A 20,380-nucleotide genomic window follows, 5' to 3' on the forward strand; every position below is an offset into this window, starting at 1 on the left:
GTGGGTTAAAGAGCTTGCATTCGGTTTAGTAGCAGTAATCTAATAAATCACCAACAGGGGATTTGAATATAGACCATCTACCCAGAAGTGTCCCTGTTACTGTCTTCTGTCTCTGAAAAGAAGACTAAGAAGTCGGGAGAGAGAAGAGAAGAGTAATGGTAAATGAAAAGTTATCAAGGTAGAAATAAGTAAATCGTACACAGGGCGGATCAATCCTTGTGTATGGACTGAGGCAACATCCGGGTGAAGATCAGGTGGAAATGAGGGTGGGAAGGTTTGCGATGCAGCAGCAAAAAGTGGCCCTTGATTATCAGGTTGAGGTGTCTGAATTTCTGGAACAGCCCAAAGGGAACCTCACCCTCTCTATACTTTAACTTAATCCATTGTGAATGCACCAGCAAATGAATATGCTGAGAGAAAATGCACTGGTATATATGGAAGCAGGAGTCAGTTTCTTGATGTGGAGTTAACAATAGTTTGTTTAGAATTGGCAACATTTCTATTCAAAATACTTCACGAACATCTGTGTCATTTAACTATTTGTAAAAGATGAAAGAGAAAGACTGCAGACAGATGCTCTGGTCACATCTCAGCCCTAACCCTTTCTAGAAGGTTAAGTACTGGAAGCACAGGATGGACTGTTTTATATCAAGCCAGCTGTGTGCTTCCACACCAGGTTCAATGTTGAAAGTTCCTTAACTGGGGGGGCGGAGCAAGATGGCGGAGGAGTAGGAGACCTGGATTTCGTCTGGTCTCAGGAATTCAGCTGAATAGGGATCAAACCATTCTGAACACCTACGAACTCAACAGGAGACCGAAGAGGAGAGTAGCAACAACTCTCTGAACAGAGAAGCGACCACTTTCTGGAAGGTAGGACGTGCGGAGAAGTGAATCCAAGGCGATATTCGGGAGGGTAGACGGCGGGGGAGGGGGCCTCTGTCGGCCGCTTCTGGCAAGTGATAGAGCCGCGGAGCACAAAATCTGAACTTTTAGAAGCCGGCTCCGCTGAGGGATGTCGCTCCAGTGGCTAAGCGGAGGGTGGAACCCTCGTGAGACAGAGCGGTCTCAGGACCCTCGGGGTCACAGAAAACCCGGGGGTGCCTGAGTGCAGCAGAGCTCCCAGGTATTGGAGCAGGGAAGCTGGCTGCAGAGACGGAGCCAGGTGCGGGCTCTCAGCTTGGGGTTGCCATAAACTGTGATCCGCAGCCCAGTCGGGCCACTGCTCCTCCAGCAGGGACCCAACAAGTGATAGATCTGGGGAGACTCCCCTCCCTCCACCAGGAGGAGCGGCGCGGGAGCGCACCGCAGGGATCTGCTGGGTTTGGAGACTCCACAAAGGGTCGAGTGACAGAGATAGAAACGCTCGATCACAGGCCGGGTGAGCACGCGGTGTGGCCGGAGACCAGGGAGACGGGAGTGACTGCTTTTCTCTGGGGGCGCACTGAGGAGCGGGGCCCCGAGTTCTCAGCTCCTCTGAGTGGACACTGGGAGGCCACCATTTTCACCCTGGTCCTCCAAAGCTGTACCAGAGCTTGCAGGGAACAAAAGCTCCTGAGAGCAAACCCAAGCAGCTTGCTTAGCCGGAACCGACAAGGGTGGGGCAATTCCACCTCCGGCAAAGACTTTTGGTAACCACGGCAACAGGCCCCTCCCCCAGAAGATCAGCGCGAACAGCCAGCAAGGCAAGACCAAGTTTACCGATCAAGGAGAAGGGAGAACTCCAGCAGTAGGGGAATACTGCACATAGAATTCATGGCTTTTTTTACCATGATTCATTAGTTTTTCAAAGTTAATTTTTTTTACTGTTTTTTTAATTTTTCTTTTTCCCTTTTTCAACCAACATCTTATCAATCCCTTTTTTTAAAAAAAACATTTTTTATTTTTCATTTTTAGAGTCATATTTTATCCCTTCCTAGTAGTTACCCTCATTTTTGGCATATATATATAAGTTGTTCTCTCTTTAAAATTTTGAGATACAGTTTCTTCTAACAGATCAACATATGCCCTAAATCACTAATGTATGGCTTTGTTCTAGTCTCCTTCCTGATCACATCCTCTCCCTTTTATTTTTTTCTTTTTTTTTAAATCTTCCTTTTTCAAACAACTTCTTATCTTATCAATTACTTTTATAAAATCTTTTATACTTTTCATCTTTACAGTCATCTTCCATCCCTTCATTCTATCAACCCTTATTTTGTACATATATAAGTCTTTCTTCCTTTAAAATTTTAAGAGGCACTTTTTTCTAACAGACCAAAATACGCCCAAAATCTACTGCGTGGCACTGATCTACGCACTAGCCTGATCATATTTGATCATATTCTGTTTTTTTTGTATTGTTCTGTTTTTCTTTTTACCTTTTTCTTTTTGTTTTTTTTTTCTTTCTTTTCTCTTTCTCTTTTCTTTCTTTCCCTTTCTTTTCCCTGGGTTTCAGGTCTTTTCTATTTTGTATAGAGTATATTTGCTGGGGACACTGTTAACCTGTTCGCATTTTGTTCTCTCATTCATCTATTTTCCTCTAGACGAAATGACAAGACGAAAAAAATCACCTCAGCAAAAAGAACAAGAGATGGTACCGTCAGCCAGGGACCTACTCGATATGGACATTAGTACGATGTCGGACCTAGAGTTCAGAATCATGACTTTAAAGATACTAGCTAGGCTTGAAAAAAGCATGGAAGTTATTAGAGAAACTCTTTCTGGAGAAAGAAAAGAACTAAAATCTAACCATGTCGAAATCAAAAAGGCTATTAATAAGGTGCAATCAAAAATGGGGGCACTAACTGCTAGGATAAATGAGGCAGAAGAGAGAATCAGCGAAATAGAAGACCAAATGATGGAAAATAAAGAGGCCGAGAAAAAGAGAGATGAACAACTACAGGATCACGAGGGCAGAATTCGAGAGATAAGCTATACGATAAGACAAAACAATATTAGAATAATTGGGATCCCAGAAGAAGAAGAAAGAGAGAGAGGGGCAGAAGGAATATTGGAGCAAATTATAACAGAGAACTTCCCTAATGTGGGGAAGGAAACAGGCATCAAAATCCAGGAGGCACAGAGAACCCCTCTTCAAAATCAATAAAAATAGGTCAACACCCTGACATCTAATAGTAAAACTTACGAGTCTCAGAGACAAAGAGAAAATCCTGAAAGCAGCTCGGAAGAAGAGATATGGAACCTACAATGGTAGAAATATTAGATTGGCAACAGACCTATCCACAAAGACCTGGCAGGCCAGAAAGGACTGACATGATATCTTCAGAGCACTAAATGAGAAAAATATGCAGCCAAGAATACTATATCCAGCTAGGCTCTCATTGAAAATTGAAGGAGAGATAAAAATCTTCCAGGACAAACAAAAAATAAAGGCATTTGCAAACACGAAACCAGCCCTCCAAGAAATAGTGAGAGGGGTCCTCTAAGCAAAGAGAGAGCCTAAAAGCAGCATAGATCAGAAAGGAACACAGACAATATACAGTAACAGTCACCTTACAGGTAATACAATGGCACTAAATTCATACCTTTCAATAGCTACCCTGAATGTAAATGGGCTAAATGCCCCAATCAAAAGACACAGGCTATCAGATTGGATTAAAAAACAAGACCCATCCATATGCTGTCTGCAAGAGACTCATTTTAGACCCAAAAACACCCCCAGACTGAAAGTGAGGGGGTGGAAAACCATTTACCATGCTAATGCACACCAAAAGAAAGCTGGGGTGGCAATCCTTCTATCAGACAAATTAGATTTTAAAACAAAGACTGTAATAAGAGATGAGGAAGCACACTATATCCTACTTAAAGGGTCTATCCAACAAGAAGATCTAACAATTGTAAATATCTATGCCCCTAACATGGGAGCAGCCAATTATAGAAGGCAATTAATAACAAAAGCAAAGAAACACATTGACAACAATACAATAATAGTGGGGGACTTTAACACCCCCCTGACTGAAATGGACAGATCATCTAAGCAAAAGATCAACAAGGAAATAAAGACTTTAAATGACACACTGGACCAAATGGACTTCACAGACATATTCAGAACATTCCATCCCAAAGCAACGGAATACACATTCTTCTCTAGTGCCCATGGAACATTCTCCAGAATTGATCACATCCTAGGTCACAAATCAGGTCTCAACCGGTACCAAAAGATTGGGATTATTCCCTGCATATTTTCAGACCACAATGCTTTGAAACTAGAACTCAATCACAAGAGGAAAGTCGGAAAGAACTCAAATACATGGAAGCTAAAGAGCATCCTACTAAAGAATGAATGGGTCAACCAGGAAATTAAAGAAGAATTAAAAAAATTTCTGGAAACCAATGAAAATGAAAACACAACTGTTCAAAATCTTTGGGATACAGCAAAGGCAGTCCTGAGAGGAAAGTCTATAGCAATACAAACCTTTCTCAAGAAACAAGAAAGGTCTCAAATACACAACCTAACCCTACACCTAAAGGAGCTTGAGAAAGAACAGCAAATAAAGCCTAAACCCGGCAAGAGAAGAGAAATAATAAAGATCAGAGCAGAAATCAATGAAGTAGAAACCAAAAGAACAGTAGAACAGATCAACGAAACTAGGAGCTGGTTCTTTGAAAGAATGAACAAGATTGATAAACCCCTGGCCAGACTTATCAAAAAGAAAAGAGAAATGCCCCAAATGAACAAAATCATGAATGAAAGAGGAGAGATCACAACCAACACCAAAGAAATACAATTCTAAGAACATATTATGAGCAACTCTATGCCAGCAAATTAGATAACCTGGAAGAAATGGGTGCATTCCTAGAGATGTATCAGCTACCAAAACTGAACCAGGAAGAAATAGAAAACCCGAACAGACCTATAGCCACTAAGGAAATTGAAGCAGTCATCAAAAATCTCCCAACAAACAAAAGCCCAGGGCCAGATGGCTTCCCAGGGGAATTCTATCAGACATTTAAAGAAGAATTAATACCTATTCTCCTGAAACTGTTCCAAAAAATAGAAATGGAAGGAAAACTTCCAAACTCGTTTTATGAGGCCACTATTACCTTGATCCCCAAACCAGACAAAGACCCTATCTAAAAGGAGAATTACAGACCAATATCCTTGATGAACATGGAGGCAAAAATTCTCACCAAAATACTAGCCAATAGGATCCAACAGTACATTAAAAGGATTAGTCACCATGACCAAGTGGGATTTATCCCTGGGCTGCAAGGATGGTTCAACATCCGCAAATCAATCAACGTGATACAACACATTAACAAAAGAAAGAACAAGAATCTTATGATCCTCTCAATAGGTGCAGAAAAAGCATTTGACAAAGTATAGCATCCTTTCTTGATCAAAACTCTTCAGAGTATAGGGATACAGGGTACATACCTCAATATCATAAAAGCCATCTATGAAAAACCTACAGCGAATATCATTCTATATGGGCAAAATCTGAAAGCTTTTCCCCTAACGTCAGGAACGCGGCAGGAATGTTCACTCTCACCACTGCTATTCAACATAGTATTAGAAGTCCTAGCCACAGCAATCAGACAACAAAAAGAAATCAAAGGCATCCAAATCGGCAAAGAGGAAGTCAAACTCTCACTCTTTGCAGATGATATGCTACGGTATGTGGAAAACCCAAAAGAGTCCACCCCAAAACTGCTAGAACTCACAGGAATTCAGTAAAGTAGCAGGATATAAAATCAATGCACAGAAATCAGTGGCATTCCTATACACCAACAGCAAGACAGAAGAGAGACAAATCAAGGAGTCGATCCCATTTACAATTGCACCCAAAACCATAAGATACCTAGGAATAAATTTAACCAAAGAGGCAAAGGATCTGTACTCAGAAAACTATAAAATACTCATGAAAGAAATTGAAGAAGACACAAAGAAATGGAAAAACATTCCATGCTCATGGATTGGAAGAACCAACATTGTGAAGATGTCAGTGCTACCTAGAGCAATCTACACATTCAATGCAATCCCCTTCAAAATACCAACCACTTTTTTCAAAGAAATGGGAAAAATAATCCTAAAATTTGTATGGAACCAGAAGAGTCCCCGAATAGCCAGAGGAATATTGAAAAAGAAAAGCAAAGCTGGCGGCATCACAATTCCGGACTTCCAGCTGCATTACAAAGCTGTCATCATCAAGACAGTATGGTACTGGCATAAAAACAGACACAGAGATCAATGGAACAGAATCGAGAGCCCAGAAATGGACCCTCAACTGTATGGTCAACTTATCTTTGACAAAGCAGGAAAGAATGTTCAATGGAAAAAAGACAGTCTCTTCAACAAATGGTGTTGGGAAAATTGGACAGCCACATGCAGAAGAATGAAACTGGACCATTTCCTTACACCACACACAAAAATAGACTCCAAATGGTTGAAAGACCTAAACGTGAGACAGGAGTCCATCAAAATCCTAAAGGAGAACACAGGTAGCAACCTCTTCGACCTCAGCCGCAGCAACTTCTTCCTAGAAACATCCCCAAAGGCAAGGGAAGCAAGGGCAAAGATGAACTATTGGGATTTCATCAAGATAAAAAGCTTTTGCACAGCAGAAGAAACAGTCCACAAAACCAAAAGACAACCGACAGATGGGGAGAAAATATTTGCAAATGACATATCAGATAAAGGGCTAGTATCCAGAATCTATAAAGAACTTATCAAACTCAACACCTAAAGAACAAATCAAGAAATGGGCAGAAGACATGAACAGACATTTTTCCAAAGAAGACATCCAAATGGCCAACAGACACCTGAAAAAGTGCTCAACATCGCTCAGCATCAGGGAAATCCAAATCAAAACCTCAATGAGATATCACCTCACACCAGTCAGAATGGCTAAAATTAACACGTCAGGAAACGACAGATGTTGGCGGGGATGTGGAGAAAGGGGAACCCTCCTACACAGGGGAATACAAGCTGGTGCAACCCCTCTGGAAAACAGTATGGAGGTTCCTGAAACAGTTGAAAATAGAGCTACCATACAATCCAGCAATTGCACTACTGGATATTTACCACAAAGATACAAATGTAGGGATCCAAAGGGGTATGTGCACCCCAGTGTTTATAGCAGCAAGGTCCACGATAGCCAAACTGTGGAAAGAGCCAAGATGTCCATCGACAGATGAATGGATAAAGAAGAAGTGATATATATACACAATGGAATATTATGCAGCCATCAAAAGGAATGAGATCTTGCCATTTGCAACGACGTGGATGGAACTGGAGGGTGTTATGCTGAGTGAAATAAGTCAATCAGAGAAAGACATGTATTATATGACCTCACTGATATGAGGAATTCTTAATCTCAGGAAACAAGCTGAGTGTTGCTGGAGTGGTGGGGGGTGGGAGGGATGGGGTGGCTGGGTGATAGACATTGGTTAGGGTATGTGCTATGGTGAGTGCTGTGAATTGTGCAAGACTTTTGAATCACAGATCTGTACTTCTGAAACAAATAATGCAACATATGTTAAGAAAAAAGAAAAAGAAGAAGATAGCAGGAGGGTAAGAATTTAGGGGAGTAAGTCAGAGGAGGACTTACTCCTCCTCCCCCCAGAGGAGACGAAGCATGAGAGACGATGGACTCTGAAAAACAAACTGAGGGTTCTAGAGGGGAGGAGGGTGGGGGGATGGGTTAGCCTGGTGATGGGTATTAAAGAGGGCACATTCTGCGTGGAGCACTGGGTGTTATGCACAAACAATGAATCATGGAACACTACATCAAAAACTGATGATGTAATATATGGTGATTAGCATAACAATAAAAAAAATTTTTAAAAAGTTCCTTAACTGAACATCTGGGTAACTATATGCCTTACATTTATTAACAGCACCTACTCATTGCCCCTGGCCAATGGGAGGAAAGTACATGGGTCAAGTAACTGCAGCATGTTTTTAAATGTTTGCCTTACCATCTACAAACATAATTAAAGAATAATAATCACAATTTTGGGGGGAAATCTTGATGAATCCCCTTTACTAGTAGTTCTACAACAGAAATGCAAAAAATAAGAAAATTAGTGATAATCTTATGAAGTTAACCCAGTAACTCCCAAATGTAACAACTTTGGTATGAGAGGAATTATTTCCTTGGCCTACGTACTAGTTGAGTTAGCCCCTACCTCACTGCACCAACTAAGATTTTTTAAAATCTTAAAAGTGATGAGGGTGTAACATTTACATTAATATCTTCATTGGTAGAACTGTTTTTAGGAAAGAAAATATTTTCATAATTCTCCTTTCCAGCTTTTCCTAAGACATACATTTTTTTAATGCATTGAAAGCATCATTTTTCCAAGGGAGAAATACGGAAGAAACTCTACCTTTTTCAAGGTTATTTAAAAATCTGTTTGGTGCGGGCGCCTGGGTGGCTCAGTTGGTTAAGCGACTGCCTTCAGCTCAGGTCATGATCCTGGAGTCCCTGGATCGAGTCCCACATCGGGCTCCCTGCTCAGCGGGGAGTCTGCTTCTCCCTCTGACCCTCTTCCCTCTCGTGCTCTCTCTCATTCTCTCTCTCTCAAATAAATAAATAAAATCTTAAAAAAAAAAATCTGTTTGGTGCTTGATCAACTAATAGTCAATCACCTGAGCTGTAATTCATGACTAAAATCCAGCAGATTAGTTTGAGTCATTCTGCCAATGTGAATCTGATTTGACCAGGTATTAACTTCATTATTTAAAATAATGTTATTAGGATCTATTGAACATTGGCCAGTATTATAATTTTCATATTAATTTCTGGAAAAAACATCTGAGATCATCTTACCTGCTGTTTTAAGAACTAAACAATTATATGTATTATAATTCATAGAAAATACATATTTTTTCCCTATTTCTAGGTTGTTTTCCTTGTCTCCTGTTGAGCAAACACCTATCAGAATCTTTGGCATCTGTCAAAGTGTTCTGAGTGTCTTATAACAACAGAGCACAGATCCAAGAAAGTTTAGACTTTACTAAATAAACAGCACACAGATATGGATGTTGAAAAATTAATACCACACAATCTGACAGGCTGTAGTATCAAAATGCTTCTACAGAAACAGAATGAAATAAACCCAAGCACAAATACTCATGTAATCATGGCATAAATGAATCATAAAGCATTGAAACAGAAGTTTAGAGATCTGGCATCAAGTACAACTTCTGACAAATAACTCAACTGCACACATAGTTCTTCACATCATCTCATTGGTAGAATATTGGAAGTAAAAGTAGCTTGTTACATGTCAACAGAAACCAGTTTAAAAAATAATTTCAAAACATTTTGTGATGTTTGTAATCCTCCTCATAACTCAAAAACTGCCTCTTAAATTTTCAAAATAGGTACTTACTATTCTCAGATAAGATGTTCTAATAGAGTACCAATTTGTCGTTGTCATTAAGAATTAAGGCCACAGGAACCCTGGGAGGTTGCTGCTGACATCTAGTGGCATAACTTTTTTAAATGCCAAACGCATTAAAAATATATAACTAGAGAGAGAAAGGGACAAACATACATATATATGCACTTGCAAAGTCTAGTGGACACCCCATGTCATAAATTATTTGCCTCTGCCCACACTACTCTCCTTGCAATGATTTGCTTCCCTTCCAAAGTAATGCTAGTACTGCAAAACCAAAGAAATGAAAACTGACACACAGGCTAAAGCCTTAAAGGAACCAATTTCCTCAAAGTTCTTAGTCCTCCACTGGGAATTACCAGTTCCCAGACAGCCCCAATTCCCAAAAGCCCTGCTCCAACCCCAATAGTCGTTAATTTCATCTCCACTTTCTAAATAACAATCACCCTTTCCCAACCTCCACTCCTAGTATTTGGGTACTTTTAGGATCCTAGCCTAAAGAAAAGACTGTGAAGCTGGGAATATATTATTTCAGACTGCATATCCACAAACATACACACACATTCAAAATGGCCACAAACTTCTTAGTCATGAGGTTCAACAATTATTGCAAACTTAAAAATAGCTTTCAGGGACAGTTTTAATGATTTCCAACTATCCACATGAATGATGATGTATAGAAAAACACAGAAGAAATTGAGCTTGGGAAAAATGATAAGGAGCGTAGAGCATGCTTCTATAAGCATGTAAAGAGATTTGTTTTGTAGTCTCTATATGTGTGTATGTATGTACGTAGGGTGTGTATGGTGTATGCGTGTATGTGAGTAGAACAAGAGACTCTCAAGTTTTGCATGTACCCCCACTCCAACTAGAGCACTGATGAATATAGTAGGTAAACAATGATTTAATGAATGAATACATAAATGAATGAGGTGGCAAATTACAATATAACTTTTTTTTTCCTATCGGTTCTGATGTGAGATATGCAATAGGTAGTATCTTTATAAGGCAGGGTTTTGCTCGTGGGCAACAAGTGCCTTAGCTGAATAGCTCAGGTTAGAATTTTCTTCAATGACATGTGTGCAAAGTGGCAAAAACCAATGGTTGATAGAACTGGGCAATCTTCCCATGGTGAAGAGAATGTTTCAATAGTGGAAAATCATTTTCTTTATAAGTTAATGTATTTGAATTTAGATTGTATTCTCATTGAAAAGATGTGATAAAGGGAGAGTAGGTTCTCAAGGCAATCCTAAATAATACAAAACATAGCTAAATTATAACTCTCATAGTACAAAAGATGCTTTTAGCCTTTACATATTACTTTAGTGGAAATCATGGAGATACAAGGAGGTCATTCATTCAAAGTTTGTGTACTTCACTCAAAAGTGGGAGTAAAAATGGATGGCAGAAGAATCTTTTTTACATTCATATTAAAGGAAAGAAATCCCATGTCTGTGTATGTACCTTTATATATAATACAATAAAATGATATATGTACATATGCGTATATACACACATGCACACATAAGAACTACTAGGTAGCAATCTATGCAAATCAATGACAGGGCAGCAGCTACTGCATCCAGACGACTTTACCAAGTGAATACAGGTTAAGGGAGAGAAATAGTTGTAGTATTATGAGGAATTCGGAAGGCTCCTTAAAGAGATATTTTAAGGTTATGTAGGCTTGGGAATAAGGAAGAAAGATTGGGCATTCAGAGTGGAGTATTCAGCATAAAGAAACACAAGAATTAGGGTATGAGGTGGAGTAAGAGAGAAACGAAGTAAGAAATATAGGCAGGGAATTGATGGAAGAACTTGAATATTACTTGCAGGAGTCAATTTTAGACAGTGCCATGCCTTACAGTTTTGGAGAGTTTTTAAACAGGTTTTAAAAAATGGCGTATCCCACAGAATCTAATCCTCAGAAGATTAAAACATAACAAGAACTTTTCAAATGACAAAAACCATAAAAGTCAAAAAAGTTCTTTAAAATTATCTTAATAGCTCTGTCATGTAAATCCTCTTTAAGAATTACTTTTTAATCACTTCTGTATGAAAATGCTCAGTGATCTGTTGTCTGACTTGCACTTTAAGCACTCTTTGGGAGCATAATTTGCCTGATGCTACAACTATATTTCTGTAAAGCATTACATTTATCATACGTGGCACCTAATTCAGGCAATGTGACAATTACATCACACCTTTTATCACATGTCATAGAAGTATTTCTACTTCTCATTTAAATTCATGGTCATTAACTTATTGATCAACCTGCAAGTTTTGGTGATTTACTTTCCATTGTTACTTTAGGGTAAGTATGTAATAAATAATATAAAATATAAATAATGTAAGCTCTTAAATATCAGATTTCATCCTTTTAAACCTCAACATATATAACATCTATGTTTCTTACATCCTGTGTAATAAACCACAATGAAACACATCACTAAACTATTTATTTATAATTTATTTATTAGTGCTCTTGAACATAAGTAACATTATACACTAGCCTTATGAGACAGTTTATTTTCAATTCTTAAAACTATTTATACTAAGCTTAGATCTCAACCTAGAGTACATCAAAAAATGCCAAATCCTTAATATCGCATTACAATTACTTACAAAAAAAGTTATATGTGAGAAAAAAACTTGATATTCCTACATAATAAAAATAAATTACAGACATGAAATTTTCTTAATGAAATTCAATATATTTCCAGGACATATAAACATATGTAGAAATACGACAGAATAACAGTCTCTATCTTTGTACATAATCTTTCTAGGGGCATATCGAAGGATATTTTGACCTGACTAGTTGAAGTTGCTTCTCTCTTTGGATGACAAAATTCAGAATACTGTGACTAAAATACCCCCTTTAAAAGAGTCAAATGCAGAACTTTCAAGTATCTATTATTCCAATAGCTTGCTCTCTGAGCTCCACTGTCAGAGTTAATTCTACACAAAATGAGTGTGTTAGTTGTCATGTGCAACTGGGAAAACTGAATGGTCCCATTTGTCTAAAAACAGCACCTTCACTAGTATGTCTTAAAGTTGCATATTCATACTAGGAGGCCAACATTACCTTGACACCAAAACCAGATAAAGACTCCACTAAAAAAGAGAACTATAGGCCAATATCCCTGATGAACATGGATACAAAAATTCTCAATAAAACACAAGTAAACCAAACCCAACAGTACATTAAACATTGAAATTTAAATGTCTATATTCCATCTGAGATAATGAATACTGAGCATCAACAATTAGCATTCTTTGTCATATTAATAGGAATTATTTTTATAAGATTGGAAACACCCTTATTTCAATGAATCAAAAGTTCTAACGTATAGAGATGATGAAGTGAACACCATTTTCTCCACTCCAAATTACTCATCCACATCCCACTCACAACCTGCACACAAACACACATATGCTAGAGCATAAGCTTTTTGGGAATTTTGTCAGGCCAAAGCCCTTGGACTCTAGCAGTATACAGGACTGTTCCTTTATTTTCATGTTGAGGATAAGCAAATTATGTTACTCTGAATACACAATTCTGAAAACTCTACCATGTTAACGGAAATATCCCTCCTTCAATCCTAACTTTTTTCTGTTCCTACATTCAGTTCAAAATAAGTTTATCCATCTCTTAAATACATAAAAGTCTAGTAAAACTGAATATTAGCATATACAGACCTCTGAAAACAGAAAAATATCACATGAATGCCTTCTGGATAGTCTGTGCTCCCTTGATTCTTTATTTTCATTCTAAAGGTCATAGATCCTCTTTATTGGCTTCACCTCATTCAGTGTTTTTTTTTCCTCTCTCTTTATTGTGTCATTCATCAATTTACCCTCAACAGGCACTTTTCCACCACGTATCTCCCTATGCCTATATCATATAGCTCAGCTTCACCCTGTTCCACATATTGTCTAGGTAGTAAGTAGTTTTCATTATGTCTCTCTTTGGGGAGTCACAGTTAATAGTTCTATGCAAAAGGCAACCCTCAACTGCTGTCATTAACCATTTTAAGATATTTTATAGTTTGAATTAACATTTTAGTATAGATAAAACTTGAAATAGAGTGCCTACAATTCAAAATCCCCTTTAGGGGAGAAAAGCTGCTTTCTTAAGGGGTTTATACATCCTTTGAAGAATTAACTGAAAGCCAGAAATAAGTAGAAACACCCCAATTTGCAATTCAACCTAAATTTTTGTTCAACTACAAATTAAAGTTCAGAAATAAGTTTTCTGCTAATGTCCATTAAATTTAAATGCTACCTTCCCCAATGCTATGGTGAGCACTCTGAATTGTGCAAGACTGTTGAATCACAGGTCTGTACTTCTGAAACAAATAATGCAATATATGTTAAGAAAAAAAAAAAGAAGAAGAAGATAGCAGGAGGGGAAGAATGAAAGGGAGTAAATCGGAGGGGGAGACGAACCATGAGAGACGATGGACTCTGAAAAACAAACTGAGGGTTCTAGAGGGGAGGGGGCTGGGGGGATGGGTTAGCCTGGTGATGGGTATTAAAGAGGGCATGTATTGCATGGAGCACTGGGTGTTATATGCAAACAATGAATCATGGAACACTACATCAAAAACTAATGATGTAATGTATGGTGATTAACATAACAGTAAAAAATTTTTTAAAAAATTTAAATGCTACCTTTGTTTCAGCACTCATTTGTTTTTAGGAATTCAATGATTTGTCAAAAATAAAACCCAATTAATTCCAATTAGAATGTAGTCTAATGTACATTTCAATAATTCTATTATTTGTGTTCATATACATACAGTAACATCCTGTATGAATAGAAAGTACTGAGAGATGGGTCCAGTTCCCCATCACAATTCTAACCTTTCAGAAACATTTCCATAAAAAACTATTTTGAGATAACAGTTTTATTCATAAAATATACACACATTATATATCTGCATCTATACCCACACTTCATTTACATGTACATGTCATTAGAATATTTGCATGAGTGTTCATATTCCTAGGTCAACATATGTAAATAAATCACATAGCAATTTGAAATTTAGCAACTAAATAGGCAATCTGTTAAGCATAATCAGACATGCTATTCAGCAACTGTATGATATAATTCAATCTTCCAAAGAAAATACATGTTTTGCACGAGGGTGCCTTTATAAAAACTTGATGACGTTTTCTAGGAATTTGTACTGAAATTTTCACATATTCAAAAAATAATAGGTAAAGCCATTTGACTAATGCTTAAATAAAAGGCAAATCTCATCACTATAACCTGGTAAGAATCTAATTGTCTTATTGTCCATCATTTGTAAATATGATACACTAATTGGAGCTATTTCCAAAGAGAATGCAATCTTCTAGTCAAGATCCTATTCACTTATTAACATAAATGAAAGAAACTGGGGGCACCTGGGTGGCTCAGTCATTGGGCATCTGCCTTCCGCTCGGGTTGTAATCCCAGGGTCCTGGGATCAAGCCCCGTGTCGGGCTCCCTGCTCTGCGGGAAGCCTGCTTCTCCCTCTCCCACTCCCCCCTGCTTGTGTTCCCTCTCTCGCTGTCTCTCTCTCTAATGAATAAATGAAATCTTTAAATAAATAAATAAATGAAAGAAACTGTCATAAAATTAACCACTATCCATAATGTTTTGATAAGCTAACATATATTTTAAAATTTACTATTCACTTCATGAATATGATGATCATCATATATCATTCCCTCTATTTTTCAGATAATGATTTGATTTTTTGATGGGTTATTCAATAGCTAAAACCAGTAATCAAAGAAAGCCAATGAGTCTAATGTGTCAGAGTTAAACAGACTAAAAAGTACATCAGTTCAAAATAAGCATTACCTTGATCTGAATTTTCATAAAAAACAGCATATCTCTTGCCAGGTAACACCATTTCTTTGGGTTCTGTGGGCAAAGAGAAAAGAGATTAATAAAAACAACCTTTCTTTTTACTCTTTAAATACTTCTTAAAGAAGATTCATTAGTAATAAAGGTCAGAGAGGAAAATCACTTAGCAAAATACTCAGCTCCATTCAGCAGCTGCCTTGGGAAATACTTGCTATAAATGCCAAGTAGTTTCCTAAAAGGTTCCTCCTCTCCTATAGCTGATACTCAGCCTTGTTTTCCTTGCTTCTCTATCTTCTCACATGGGAACAAAACTAGCACTTGAGCAAGAAAAAGCATTAGTTTCCACCATTTCAAAAGACAAGATGTAAGCCATGTTGGGACAGAACATTTACTTGGAATACAACTAACTGAAATGGAATTTGCAATTATCTAAACTTATTTTTCTCCCTCCTGCAGTGAGTATGGGTTTTGAAATATTCATGAAAGCTTGGGTGTTTTCCTATTCTGTCTTTCCACAGAAGTGATAACATGAGATATTATGGGATGACTCTGTAAATAATTGCAGATTACCCTGCTTATATGATGCAATTTCAGAGCTTTTCTATGCTGCAACAAGGAGGAAAGCACTTTATAGAAGTCAAAAGTATGAAAATATATCTTATTCCCTCTCTTAGTGTATAACAATCTTGATGAGTATTCCATAAGAGATTTTATTGCATCATTATCTGAATGTTCAGATTGGAGAATAAGAAATTCAAGTCTGAGCAACAGCTTTCCAGAAAGGAATGTTACATAGCTAGGTAAGAATTTTAAATTCATCCCTCAAGAAAGTTATTTGAACAAATGTTAACAGTTAAAAACATCACTGATTAACTGACTGTAACAATCACTGTAAGAATAGTCTTATAACTGTAATCACTGCATCTTACTAGCAAGTGACCTTGGGCAAGTACATTAAACTCTGTAAGCCTTTACATTTCATCTGTAATATCAGAATAATAATCCCTCCTACTCCACAGAGCTGATAAATGATATAAAAATGTATAAGGGATATAGAACTAATGACTATTACTTAATATAATTATCAATAACATTATTATTATCATTGTTCCCCTTTCAAAAAAATCTCACTACCCTATTGAAAATCTCTGCTCCTGTGAGCCATGTGGTGGAATGATTAAAATAATATCATACTGGACATCACCGAATTTGCCTATTTGTTAATCACAGTCTGTGATAACAAAAATGAAAGAAAGAAAGAAAGAAAGAAAGAAAGAAAGAAAGAAAGAAAGAAAGAAGAAAGAAATAAAGAAAAAGAAAGAAAGAAAGAAAGAAAGAAAGAAAGAAAGAAAGAAAGAAAGAGAAAGAAAGAAATTAAGAAAGAAAGAAAGAAAGAGAAAGAAAGAAAAAGAAAGTCATTTTAGGTCTTTGGACAGGTGGAGAAAAAAAAAATTTTCAGAAGGATGAGTAAGTTGTCAACCACTCTACTGCACTGGTTTCTCTTGATTTTGCTGAAGATTTTAATTTAAAGAAATCCTCCAAGAAATTATGATACATTTCAAGATTCTCTTAAAGAAACTGCCCCTTGTGTACTCTTATCAGTACTCAGTCCCATTCAGAAAATACTTCATGGGCCCCTAGTGCAAGACAAGGGTATGGACTGACTTAAAGAAAACAATAAACAAAATGTGACCCAAGGAAAACACAGTTCAGTGGAGGAAACACATCTTTAGACAATCATTTCAAGTAACTGGTGTAAATACCAAGTTTAAATCATTAAACAATATACAACGTGTTGGAGCAATAGAAGGTATTGAAAGAATATTCTGCAGTCAGGAAAGGGAGATTTAAAAAATAATCTTTAAAAAGTTAGTCAGAATAGCTGAACTGATACGCACTGGCTGACTATCAGTCCTGTTTTGTCTAAGAAAATTTCACAAAAGAGAGGAACTTTGAAAGACTAAGTCTGGAAGGCAGGTGAGAAAGAATGTCTTTCCAGGGAGCTGAGACAGTGCATACAAAGAACTGGAAGCATAAAAAAACATGGAGACCAGATTAGCATGAGGCTGACTTGCAGAGCCCATTATACTTCTCCCCAATCTCTCATTAAAATGCTCAGAGGCTGTCAAAGAAGAGAAATACTAGTAACGGCATCAGGAGAAAAGGGACAAAATATAAAAAGGTATTTCCATTGTTTGTGCATAACACCCAGTGTTCCACTCCGGGTGTTATGCACAAACAATGAATCATGGAACACTACATCTAAAACTAATGATGTAATGTATGGTGATTAACATAACAATAAAAAAATTTTTTAAAAATTAAATCCACATAGAAACAAAAGTATACTAGAGTTTGCCTTCAAAATTCCTTTCTTTTAAAAGTAATTTTTCAAAGAATAAAAAAAAAAGGTATTTCCAGTAGCTGCATCCCTGATAGGGACAGATTAAGTAACACTGTTTTAGAATCAAACCTCTTATTGTATATTTTGAAAGATACAGCATATATGACTAGAAATAAAGAAACTGGGAAGGGACTTTGATTCACACCAATAGTCCCCAACTCCAAGATGCTGGAATCAAGCAGACCAAAGTCTGCATAACATCTCTTGTGGGTTGAATGGTGCCCCCCAAGAAATATATTAAAGCCCCACCCTTGCACCTGTGAATGTGACCTTATTTGGAAATGGAGTCTTTTCAGATATAATTAAAATGTGAGTTAAGATGATATGATATAGATAGGGGGGACCCTTAATCCAATATGACTGGTGTCCTTATAAGATGAGGCACAAAGACACATGCAGAGAGGAGAATGCCACATAAAGACAAGGCACACAGAGGGAGATCATGTGATGAGGGAAGAAGAGACTGGAGTCAACAAGCCAAAGAATACCAAAGATTGCTGACAACAGAAGCTAAGAGAAAGTCATGGAACTGATTCTCCCCTAGAGCTTACAGAGAGAACATGGCCCTGTTGACCCCCTTATTCTGGATTTAGAGCCTTTAGAATTGTGAGAGAATAAATTTATCTTATTCTAAGCTACCCCGTTTGTGGTAATTTGTTATGGCAGTCCTAGTAAACTAATGTAGCATTTTTTGAGGCAACAAGAAATAGGCCCCTACCCTGATCACTTGGAGTTTAAAAAATCTTACAGTTATACTGTCAGCAAAAAATATATTCTCAATTTAGAATCTAGAATAGCCAGTTACATATAAAAAGCTGATTTAAAGTTTAAATTGTCTTCCCTCCATAGCTAGGATCCGCTGTAAGCGGAAACCAACAGCCAATGAAGAGGAATATGTTGGTCCTATATTTTTACCCCAGGTCCCTCTTCCCCAGCCAGTTAATCTTGCTCCCAATGCCTCTGGAATATGAGAGTGGAGTGAAAAAAATGTAAGGTAAGGAAAGAAGAGGTAAATGGAGAAGGAAAATTTACTTTCTGTTCACTGAGCTGAGAGCTATTATGTATTTAAAGCTGATTCTCAACCAGTGGATGCTTTTCCAGGTTTTTCAGGGATTATTTCCCCTTCTCCAATCACTGAGGACCTTTCATTCATACTACCTCAACATGAGTCATACTGTCTCACTTTATCACTTACTACATCCACAGCTCCAACTAACACGTTCAGCTATCTGCTGAAGCCAGTTCAGCCCCTGGGCAGCTCTCTGGGACAGCTTCATGATTGCTCCCTCACATTCATGGCAGGGACCTCTCCAACAAACCCTGGGGAAATGGGCTACTCTCAATTGAGCATCTCTACTTTCTCTACCATAAATGCTCACTAGCTCATCTTGGCTTTAGATTCATCAGAAATCAGTCCACTGTCTCCACAACCACCCCCAAAACTTCAAGGGACACATATTAAACTCTCACTGAGTTTTGTTGAAGCACCTCTTTTTATCACTGGGAGGGAAAAAAAGGTAACACCCCACAACCTACCTCCTTGTGGACATTCCCAATGGACCCTCAGTTCACTCCAAAGAAATAAGCCTTTAATCTCTAGACCTCCCACCCTTTTTGGATTAGGAATGTAGGAGTTATCTAACCATTTCTCATGCTCATACTAGGGAATTTCTACAAGGTGACCTGTGTTCATAAATCGCTTTGGTATCTGATAGCTATTGTCTTAAAGGGTCAATATTTTCCCATTTACATAGGAGTTTTCACAATCTGAATTTTAAGAGACTCATGGGGGAAGCAGCTAAAAATTGTATAACATGCCTACTGGATATATAATCTTTTTTAAGTTTTTTGAGCATTCCATGCATTTTATATATAAATTCAATAAAATATAATCAATATTATCTCTCCTAATCTTCAATATAATCTCTCATCTTCAGTCAGGCAGAGTGCTTAATAGCTCCCACGTTGCTCTCACCAATTCCACTTTCCATGTCTGTTCCTTCTGGTTGTGGCTGAATTCTTACTTTTTAGTACCTTCCAAATTTACCACCCTGTCAATGTTTTAATGCCAACTTCTCCACAAAGTGATCCCCAGGTATTTTGGAGTTTGTTGATTTTATCACTCTCTGACCTTGTGTAGCAATTATAGCCAATGCATATAATTTATATTGCTTTCTTGGGTTGTCTTGTGCTATCATGTCTCCCCAACTATATTTTAAGTTCCTCAAGAGTATTTGTATCTTGTGCCTCTCACCTATCCCCTTTAGTACTTAATTCAATGCTTGGCACATAGGAGGTAGTTCCTAATAAATACATACTCACTTCCATGTACTAAATATCTATTAACAAAGATAAGGCAGAGCTAACTTTTGTGGCATAAATGTCTTATCATGTCCCATATAGAAATTACAGTCCTTGCCATTGCCACATAAAATTTAAAGAACATTTGAACAAACTAATATGTCAGATAGAACAGAAGCAGAAGACAAAGGAACATGAGAAGTGATATGCCATCAGAAAACAAAGAAGTCATTAGGGAAATATAATCCATATGCAATGCTTTTGCATTTCTCTATGTTTGACCTCACCTTTCTGCCAGGGGTAGCACTTGTCTCAGAGGGATTAGGATTGTTACAAGGTAAATAAAATAAGAAAGGAGGAGACTACAGCTTCACCAGCAAGAATTCTAGATCCATAGCAAGGTGGCGGTCATGAAAATCAGGCTTTCCTTTTAATTTTTAAAAACACGATCTTACTTGCCA

At 37.5% G+C, this 20,380-nt stretch overlaps 1 protein-coding gene across 7 annotated transcripts in view; it reads right to left on the bottom strand.

Moving 5' to 3' along the window:
* The window catches only part of INPP4B (inositol polyphosphate-4-phosphatase type II B), an 864,684-nt gene that overhangs the window by 703,965 nt on the left and 140,339 nt on the right, over positions 1-20,380 (bottom strand). For all 7 annotated transcript variants that reach the window (XR_012378034.1, XM_025874245.2, XM_073892293.1 and 4 more), the window contains exon 2: positions 15,209-15,271. The gene's annotated coding sequence lies outside the window, so the exon portion shown is untranslated. The remainder of the gene's footprint in view (positions 1-15,208; positions 15,272-20,380) is intronic.

This window comes from Callorhinus ursinus, unplaced genomic scaffold (assembly GCF_003265705.2).
Source record: "Callorhinus ursinus isolate GAN/ISIS: 27379988/994484 unplaced genomic scaffold, GSC_fseal_2.0 scaffold4, whole genome shotgun sequence".
NCBI classification, from domain to species: Eukaryota; Metazoa; Chordata; class Mammalia; order Carnivora; family Otariidae; genus Callorhinus; species Callorhinus ursinus.